Below are 11,115 nucleotides of genomic sequence, written 5' to 3'. Positions count from 1 at the left end.
ATGGAATGCTACTCAGGCATACGTAAGAATGAAATTTTGCCATTTGCAGTATCATGGATGGAACTAGAGATTATACTAAGTGAAATAAGTCAGATAAAGATAAACACTGTATGATATTATTTATATGTGGATCTAAAAATGATACAAATGAACATATTTACAAAGCAGAAATAGGCTCACAGACATAGAACACAAATTTATGGTTACTAAAGGTGAAAAGTGGGGAGGGATGAATTGGGAGTTTGGGATTGGCAGATACAAACTACCATATATAAAATAGGTAAACAACAGGGATTAACTGTATAGCACAGGGAACTAGATTCAGTATCTTGTAATAATCAGAAAAGAATCTGGAAAAGTATATATATATATATATATATATATATATATATATATATGTATATGTATAACTGAGGAGAAGGCAATGGCATTCCACTCCAGTACTCTTGCCTGGAAAATCCCATGGATGGAGGAGCCTGGTGGGCTGCAGTCCATGGAGTCGCGAAGAGTTGGACACAACTGAGTGACTTCACTTTCACTTTTCACTTTCATGTATTGGAGAAGGAGATGGCAACCCACTCCAGTGTTCTCGCCTGGAGAATCCCAGGGACGGGGGAGCCTGGTGGGCTGCCCTCTGTGGGGTCACACAGAGTTGGGCATGACTGTAGCGACTTAGCAGCAGCAGCAGCAGCATACATAACTGAATCACTTTGTTGTACACCTGAAACATTGTAAATCAAGTATACTTCAATTAGAATTTTTTCAAAGATGTAAATTGCCTTCCAATAATTTTCTGGATGGTAGGATGGCATCACTGACTCAATGGACATGAGTTTGAGCAAACTCTGGGAGATAGTGAAGGACAAGGAAGCCTGGCATGCTGCAGTCCATGAGGTCACAAAGAATTTCACACAACTTAACAACTGAACAACCATTTTTCTGGTAACAAGCCTGGGGAGTCTTTGATGTTGTCATCATGTACAGATGGTCCTTCAGGCAGAAACAAGAGGGTCTGGTTTTAGATGCTGTATATTCAGCTACTTTTGGTGCAGACCTACAACAACTTGCCCTTCACATAGGCTAGTATTCAATAAACCCTGTGTATTTTGTGTCTATACCCCATAAGGCAGAAAGCGTTCAAAGGAACCAACAGGCATTGCCCCATCACCTGGGGAATCTGAATCATAACAACTGAGATAATACAATAAAATTCTGATGCTGAGTCATTTATCTCTGTGCATCTCATGCTACAACTCTCTTCATCTGTAGAAACAGATTTTCTGTAAGAATCAAGCTTATAGTCCTCTGCTTTCCCCTGGTGGACATCCATGTTTAGAGGATTCTGATTCTCTTTTAGAAATGCTCTTCAGTAAATCTGATTCATCCTAGAGCAGAGAGCACCTGCCTGCCCTAGGAAGCCTTAACTCGCCTGGCAAAGAGGAGAGCCACATCTTAGAGAGTTTCAGTGACAGCACAGATGATACACTCAAGGTAAGGCCATCATCACATGTGGTATGAAACTGGAGTATTACATAATTTATTGGGCAGTCTTATTTTATATTTTTTCTCTGTAAAAGCAGATACTGCATGCAAGAATATTAATTAAAATTTTATCCCATGGATAAATGATTCTTTATATCTTCCAGTTTTAATTGAGTTTATTTTCATTCATTCAGCAATTATTTCTTAAATTCCTACTCTGCACCAAACTTGTCTGAGCTGGTGGATCAGATCTTCCCTGTAGTTCATATGGTAAAGAATCTGCCTACAATGCAGGAGACCTGGGTTCGATCCCTGGGTCAGGAAAAACCTCTGGAGAAGGGAATGGCAATCCACTCCATGGAGAATCCCATGGACAGAGGAGCCTGGCAGGTTACAGTTCGTGGGGTCGCGAAGAGTAGGACATGACTGAGCGACTAGCACTACTATTACTTCTTTTCCTTGCTTGTTTTGTGTGTCGGAACTCATTGTTTCTCTTTTTCTTTTTTGGTAGATGGCCTCATTTGGTTTTCTGTTTATTGAGAACTGTATTGTTAACATCTGAATTCACCTCTTCCACTTTGCTAGAGCAATGTCAGTAATGATTGTGAGTCTAAGAGGTCAAGCTGATTCAATCTATTAAAATGTTAGCTTGCTTGCCAATTTCAGTGCCAACAGATTTTAAATCACTCATATAAAAAGGGTTAAATGTGACAAGAAAAATAGAAAACCCAGGTACATTGTGCCCATCAATGACCTTGGGAACCTGTTATGAAATCTTTTCAATTTTGAAAGGATAAAATAAATGGTTGGAAAGAGACATTTAAAAATTATATGCAGTTCTAACAATACAGTCAGCCAACTAATTGGGGCTTGTTTGCGGTAATGATCTAAAGTGACATCCATCTCCAAGGCATCCGTCAGCTTTAACAATGGTGACATTGTGTGCTCACGGGACCCGCAAGGTTGTGATGTGAAAATTATCCTTCATTTGGCTCCTTCAGCCCCGATTCCAAAATGAACCCTTCGAGAAATATTTGCTTAAGACTGAGCTTTCAAAATAAAGCAAATGTGCTTTTAAAAAAATCAAAAGAAGTTAGAGATGATGGTTTTGCCAGAGCAAATGAATTAGGTAGAGTTAGGTGTAATTTTAGGCAAAACAAGGTTAGTTTCAGGAGAGTCACCAACAGGAGTTTTAAAAAGTTAAACAAAGCTCACTAATACCATGGAATTCCTCACTGGCTGCCCAGGGATGAAATGAAGGTACAGGCTCAGAGAGGGCCAGCTCAGAACGGTGAAAAATGACTTATTAAGGCCAAGGGAAATGAAAAGATTCAGAGTACACTTACAGTTTTTAAAGCAATTTCATGGGTTTTGACCAAAATTGCTTAATATCACTAGAAAAAGCTAAATTTTCATAAGGTCTCCTAAAGGAAGGAAATCAAGAACTGGACAATATAGGTCAAGGGGAGCACCTCTCTGAAGTAAAAACAAAAGTTTTACCTGTGGAGAAATGTCTATTTGGATCTTCTGCCTGTTTTTTGATCCCTGCTGGCTCAGATGGTAAATAATCTGCCTGCAATGCAGGAGACCAGGTTCAGTTCTGGGTGGGGAATATCCCCTGGAGAAGGGAATGGCAACCCACTCCAGTATTCTGGCCTGGAGAATTCCATGGACAGAGGAGCCTGGTGGGCTATAGTTCATGGGGTCACAAAGAGTTGGAGTCCACTGAGTGACTAACACTTTCACTTTAATATTGAGTCTTATACATTGTATATTTTGAAGATTAATCCATTGCTGGTCCGGTTGTTTAAGATTTTGCTGTAATTTATGTCAAAGAGTGTTCTGCCTGTGTTTTCCCCTAGGAATTTTAGAGTGTTTGGTCTTACATTTAGGTCTTTAATCCACTTTGAGTTTATTTTTGTGTATGATGTTAGAATGTTCTAATTTCATTCTTTTACACATAGCTATCCAGTTTTTCCAGCACCAATTATTGAAGAGACTGTCTTTTCTCCATTGCATGTTCTTACCTCTTTTGTCATAGATTAATTGACCATAGGTTTATTTCTGGGCTTTCCAACCTATTCCATTGATCTGTGTTTTTGTTTTTGTGCCAGTATTATTTTGATTTCTGTAACTTTGATATCAAAGCAAAACCAGAAATCGGTTTGCCCAAGGTATCGGGATTAACCAGTATCACTGGGTGTTGGCCTCATCACACACAACAGCTGGCTGGATCTTCATGGCAGTACTATTTTTGCAAGTTCAGTCTGAGCATGTAGTATTTTCTTAATAGCCACACAAAAGCCATGCTCTTCAACCAGGAATTCAAAGACTCCTCAGTCTAGCCTCATGTTACCTGTGATCCTGTATTCTTCTAGCATCTACACTACTGATTGATGAGTCCTTTCCTCTTTCCTTTCCTTCCTTTTTGCTGTCCTGTCTTTTCTCACGACCCCCCAACCCCCACAGTCATTAAGACCATGAGCCCTTGGCTTATATTAAGCCTGTAATCCCTTCTAGCCTCCCTTTTGTTAAAGGCCTCTACTGGTTTCCCCATGGCTTAAATTCATGGCTTAAAACAGCAAAAAATAGGAACATATATACAATGGAATATTACTAAGTCATTAAAAAGAATGAAATAATGCCATCTGCAGGAACATGGATGGATCTAGAGACTGTCATAATGAGTGAAGTAAGTCAGACAGAAAAGGAGAAATATCATATGACACCCCTTATATGTGGAATCTAAAAAGAAATTATGCAAATGAACTTATTTACAAAACATAAACAGACTCACAGACTTAGAGAACAAACTTATGGTTGCCAGGTTGGGGGGCTGAGAAGAGATAGTTAGGGAGTTTGGGATGGACGTGTACACACCTCTACATTTAAGCAACATAATCAACAAGGACCTCCTGTATAGCACAGGGAAGTCTGCTCAACTTTATGTGGCCGTCTGCAAGAAAGGCCAGTTTGAGGGAGAATGGATACATGTATATGTATGGCTGAGTCCCTTTACTTTCACCTGAAACCATCACAACATTGCTGATCGTCTATCCCCCATTGCAAAATAAAAAGCTAAAAATAAATTTCAAAAATATAAAATATATCCAGGTCTTTAAAAAAAAGCACAAAATACATTCTCCTGTGACTCTGGAGGTCAGAAGTCCGAAGTGGGTCTCACAGAGCTAAACTCAAGGGCTGGTTCATTTTGGAGATGCCTGGGAAGAATCTGTTCATTTGCTGTTATGGATTGAATGCTTGTGTCCCCCCCAAAATTCATATGCTGAAATCAGTCCCCGGTGTGACAGTTGTTTGGAGGTAGGGCTTTGGAGGTAATTAGTTTATGCAGATGGAGCCCTCATGAATGGGATCAGTGGCCTTACAAAAGGGACCACAGAGAGCTCTCTAGTTCTTTCTGCCAGCTGAGAACTCCTGGAAGTCCACCATCTGCAGCTTGAAACTGACCAAACTGGCAGACTGGTTTCAAACTTCCTGCTTCCGGGACTGTGAGAAATAAATGCCTGTTGTTGAAGCCACTGGGTCTGTGGTATCTTGTTGTAGAAGCTTAGACTAAGTCACTTGCCTTTCTCAGCTCCTAGAAGTTGCCCACAGTCTTTGGCTTGAGGCCCCTTCTTGGAACACCCTGACCTCTGCTTGTCATCATGCCCTCCACTGTCCCCCCGGTGTCCTTCCCCTGACTTTCCTAGAGACCCTCATGTTTATACTGGACTCATCCAGATAATCCAGGTGGTCTCCCCATTACAAGATCTTGAACTTATCCAACTTGCACATTCTTTCACCATGAAAGGAAACATCAACCAGCTCTGGGGATAGGATGTTCCATTCTGCCCACAGCCGGGCTCACTAAATTCTCTATCATTGGGTCTGTCCTATCTCCTGAAGCCCAGCACTGCCCCCCTCACTGCTGGGCTCCTCCAGCTGTCGTGATCAGATGGTTTTAGTCATTGACTTGTTTGAGGTTTGCAGCACTCACAATGTGCTGGACCCCACCCCCCAATACTCTGCTCTCAGGTTCACTCCTTCGACCTTCTAATCTCTGCTCCTTAACATGGTGAGGCTGACCTCATCACCAGGCTTCCAGGACTGTCAGCTGGCTTCAGGATGAGTTCCTGCAGTGGAAGGAAAGGGGAAGCCAGGGCGATTCCCACCTCCTCTCTGGGTTGGAAGAGCTCCAGGCATCATCTGCATACCCTCCGTGGTTTCTCTCCTGCTACTGCCCCACTTCCTCTTCTCTTTCCCCTCCTAGTCCCTCCAGCCCCTCTGGTGCCTGGGGCTTCCTTGTGCTGCTCATTCCTTAGTTGCCTCACTTCTCTCCCCTTCTTGCAATTTTTCCAAACATCTCTGCATTTAATTCAATGAATTATATCCCCTCTATTTAATTATCTGATAGGGATTTTGCTTTCCCGGCGAGTCTCTGACAGATAAGCCATTTTAGCAGTGTGAGGGAGGTGGAGATGAGACACCACTGTATCTGTGCTCTCAGAGGTTGATGACATAGCTGATGATGCATGGGAACAAGTGGTATCCTGTGATACAGGATGATGCATTCACAAGATCCTGGGGACACAGAGATAGGTTCTTCTGGAGACTTTAAGCTTAATGTCAATTTGGTTTGGAAGGATGTGGAGAATGTAGAACAATAAGGACAGGAAAGGACATTTCAGGAGGGGTAGAGGAATTTGAAGAAGAGACTTAAAACGTACACAGCCTAAAAGTTAAGAGTTATGTGCTATTCACAGGAATGCTTAGGACTTTAAGCCCGGTAGACAGCATCTCAAATGACCCTGAGAGAACTGCTCCAAGGAGGTGAGGGGAGGAGCCAGGTCATATAGATGTTTTGCAACAAAGGGCAAGTAATCTGAACATCAAAAATTATTGTTTATTAAAGAAAACCAGATAACCCAAGTTAAGGGATTTAGTGCTTTTCCATGTATGGGAAGATGCAAGAGTCTGGGCTCACTGAAATCATTCCTTTGATATGCATCTCAGATATCTTGGAGAAGGAAATGGCAGCCCACTCCAATATCCTTGCCGGGAAAATCTCATGGACAGAGGAGCCTGGTGGACTGCAGTCCATGGAGTCACAAAGAGTTGGGCACAACTGAGCGACTAACACATTTCAGCTATCTGGGGCCAGTATCCTGTTTTCACTTTCTGAGCTTTTTCAGGGCTCACCATAGGGAGTGGCTGCAGTCTTATGGCTGCTAGATTACAGCTTCTTTCCTTCCTGAGTTCCCTTAGGACACACAGGCTCACCTTAGGGGCGTTGGTTGCTGATGACTATGACATGCTTGTTCACAGGTATGACAGGAAATATTCCATTTCCCATGGAGTAAGGGGCATCTGGAGGTGGAGAGTAGCCCAGTGTGGCTTGCAGTTGGGGGGGGGGAGGGTACACACACACTCCCTAGGGAGGGAGGGGAAAGGAAAGGACAGAGAAAGGTGGGTGGGACTGGGTACCAGTTTCCACAAACCAGATTGCTTAAGACAACAGAAGTGTATTGTGTCTCATCTCTGAATGCTGCAGAAACCCTATCAAGGTGTCAGCAGCGCTGTGCCATCTGAAAGCTCTTTCATCTTCTGATGTTTTTCCCAACCATCCTTACCTCATGGCCTGTACATGCATCACTCCAGTCTCTGCCTATTGTCTCATAGCATCTCCCAGTGTGTATCTCTGTCTTTGCCCAAATTTTCCCCTTTTTATAAGGATTTTTTGTTGTTGTTCAGTTGCTAAGTCATGTCTGGCTCTTTGTGATCCCATGGATGGCATCATACCAGGCTTCCCTGTCCTTCACTATCTCCCCAAGTTTGCTCAAACTCATGTCCATTGAGTAAGTGATGCTATCCAACAATCTCAACCTCTGGCATCCCCTTCTTCATTCCCTTCTCCTGCCTTCAATCTTTCCCAGCATCAGGGTCTTTTCCAGTGAGTCAGCTCTTTGCATCAGGCGGCCAAAGCATTGGAGCCTCAGCATCAGTCATTCCAACGAATATTCAGGGTTTATTCCTTTTAGGACTGACTGGTTTGATCACCTTGCTGTCCATGGGACTCTCTAGAGTCTTCTCTAGCACCACAGTTCGAAGACATCAATTCTTGGTGCTCAGCATTTTTTATTGTCTAGCTCTCACATCTACACATGACTAGTGGGAAAACTATAGCTATGACTATGCAGACCTTTGTTGGCAAAGTGATGTCTCTGCTTTTTAATATTCTGTCTAAATTTGTTATAGCTTTTCTTCCAAGGAGCAAGAGTCTTTTAATTTCATGGCTGCAGGCACAACCTGCAGTGATTTTGGAGCCCAAGATAAGGATTTAGGGTCCACCCTAATCCAGTCTGATGTGAATAGATGACTCATCAGAAAAGTCCCTGAAGCTGGAAAAGATTGAGGGCAGAAGGAAGAGAAGGCATCAGAGGACGAGATGGCTGGACAGCAACACTGATGCAATGAACATGAACTTGGGCAAATTCAGGAGATGGTGAGGGACAGGGAGGCCTGGTGTGCTGCAGTCCATGGGGTCACAAAGAGTTGGGTACTACTGGGCAGCTGAACAACAATGACAACTAATCCAGTCCAACCTCATCCTAATTTGATGACATCTTCAAAGACCCTATTTCCAATAACACTTTCAAGTATGAGGGTTAGGGCTTTATGTATTTGGAAGGAACTTGACAGCCCATCACAGGCTGATTTATGGAGAGCCCTCAGTGCAACGCTGAGGTGTGTATGTTTGGTGACCTGCTGAGATTTCACCTGGAGAGTGATACAAGGGGACTCCCATAACTAGTACATTTTCATGAGCATTTACACTAAACCCATGCTCCTCTTTATTAACAAAAGCAAAAGAAAACAGCAATGTGCCCAAACCCACATTTCCATGTGTTTCTTTTCCCCTTAGGAGAGAAGTGACCCACACCTGCTATCCTCCTTTCCCCGCCCCATCCTCTCTCCAACCTGCTGAAATATAGATTCTGTTCCCACCTCTCCCACCAGCTCTCTGTGCCACCCTCATCATTTTCCCATCTACTTACTGACGGCACTGGGTGCTGAGGGCTTCCTAGGTGGCACTAGTAGTAAAGAACCTGCCTGTCAATGCAGGAGAAATAAGACGCGAGTTTAATCCCATGGGTTGGGAAGATCCCATGGAGAAGGGCCTGGCAACCCATACCTGTATTCTAGTCTGAGAATCCCATGGACAGAGGAGCCTGGCAGGTTACGGTCCATAGGGTCACAAGGAATCAGACATGACTGAAGTGACTTAACATGCTCAAGGAAATGGCACCACTCACCTGTCCTGCAACTCAATGTCTCCAAAACAGACTATTTGCCTCTCCAGCCTGTTCCTCATCTCCAGTCCCCTTGGGCAATGACCCCCAAGGCCTCCAGCTTTAAAACCAGCTTGAGAGTTACCCTTTTTGCCTTCCTCTCACTCATGCAACATCGCCACCATTCCACCATCCCGTCCAGATTGTAGCAATTGTTCCTAAATGATTCCCAGACCCTAAAATGCTCATAGCAGCCACAGCAATCATCGGACTGTGAATCTGTCATGTGATTCTTCTACTTGAACCTCTGCTTGCCTCCAGCTGCCTACAAGATACACACTGACTCCTAGGGCTGTAAGCAGACCCCATGGGGCCTGGACCTGGCTGTTTTTATTTCTCACCAGGTAGGAAGTATGTTACCAAGTGTCGGCGTACATAAATACTATGTTATTCACATTGTTGTTGCTGTCATTATTCTTTAGTTGCCTCAGTCACGTCTGACTCTTTGCAGCTCTATGAACTGTAACCCTGCCAGGCTCCTCTGTCCATGGGATTTCCCAGGCAAGAATACTGGTGCTCGTCACTCAGTCATGGCCAACTCTTTCCAACCCCATGGACTGTAGCCCACCACGCTCCTCTGTCCATGGAATTTTCCAGGCAAGAATATTGGAGTGGGTTGCCATTTCTTCTTCAGGAGATCTTCCCAACCCAGGAATTGAACCCACGTCTCCTGAATCAGCAGGTGGATTCTTTACCACTGAGCCACCTGGGAAGCCCCACCCTAGTCACATTTCTGTCCCATAAAATATGCTGCTTTCTTCTCCTCCTACCAGGTCTTTGTGCAACAGAGAAATTCTTCTTCCCTGTTCACCTAGCCAGTGCCTGCACATTCCATTTTAACGAGGCCTTAAGCAGAGAGAGCACGTGAACAGCAGAATACTGTAATTATCTTTCCATAACTGCCTACTCCCCCTCCCTCCAATTCTCTTCACTTAGGATAAGACCCAGGTGGCTCCTCTCCCAACATCACAGGACCAAGCAGACATGAATGCAAAGTCAGCAGCTGGTCTACCTCCATCACGCAACCTGAGAGGCCTTTTCCTCAGTGATGAGAGCATTTCAGACTCTTGTCAGACCCCAAATGTAGGGGGCAGAATTGGCAGTTCAAATAACTCTTTGATTTCCAAGCCAAGAAGATATAATTTACATAAATGACAGAAAACACAGGCTCCTTTACATCAAAGTCCGGTGCCATTCAGCATGGATCTGACCATCTGTGGAGGGTTTGTTTAAACAGAATCCACTCCTAAGGGCACATCCCACTGAAATTCATTAATTTATATTCGGGGGAGACCAATAGTATCAGTGCTTCCCAGGTGGTGCAGTGGTAAAGAATGTGCTTGCCGATGCAGGAGATCCAGGGGACACTGGTTTGATCCTTGGGTTGGGAAGATCCTCTGGAGGAGGAAATGGCAACCCACTCCAGTATTCTTGCCTGGGAAATCCCATGGAGAGAGGAACTTGGCGTGATACATTCCACGGGGTCACAAAGAGTCGAATATGACTGAACATGCATGCACATAAATACATAATAGCATCAATGCTGAGAAGGGTCATCACCTGGTGCAACCACTCTACGCTCTGCAGATGAAAACAGATGGGAGAAAGAAGGGAGATGCCTCACCCAAGGTGGTCTGGGTCCACAAAGGACTGGAGACACAGCCCTGCTGGTCTGAAGCCCCATCCCAGCATTTCTTTCACAGGCACCTGGTCTCCCTGATGACACTCCCCACTCTCAGCATAGTCTAATGAAGAAAAAGTCAAAGGGGATTGAGATGCGGACCTGATGAGCTGCTCACCAGCTCTGAGATCCTGGGGAAGATGCTTGTCTAAGATGCCAGGTTTCCGTTCTGTATCGTGCCTAGGCATCTCTTTCCCAACCATCTCAAGTGGTCTGTGCATTCAGTCATTATTCGTCTGTCCTGATATTTATGCATCCTCTTGCCGAGCCTTGGGCACTGTGCTGTGTGCAGTAATGCTGGGCCAAAAAAGAATGTGGTCTCAACCTGAGTCCCCAGCATAGCGTTTCTCTAACTTTGCCCCTCACAGCTCTATGATACCTCAGAATCTCTTGACACCCATAGAAGTGCTGTGGGCAGGGGTTGCTGTCACTGCTGCTGGTAGGGAGAGGCCAGCCTGGGCTCTGACATCAGGTCTTGCTGCATGGGCTTCCAGGTGCCTCTGGCCCCCACTGCTGTGATACTAGGTATCTTGGTCTGTTGCTGTTCAGTTTCCCAGTTGTGTTCAACTCTTTGTGAACCCACTGTCTACTGGGGCTTAAAAA

This window comes from Bos javanicus, chromosome 1 (genome assembly GCF_032452875.1).
Source record: "Bos javanicus breed banteng chromosome 1, ARS-OSU_banteng_1.0, whole genome shotgun sequence".
In the NCBI taxonomy this organism is placed as follows: domain Eukaryota; kingdom Metazoa; phylum Chordata; class Mammalia; order Artiodactyla; family Bovidae; genus Bos; species Bos javanicus.
This window is presented reverse-complemented; position numbering follows the sequence as displayed.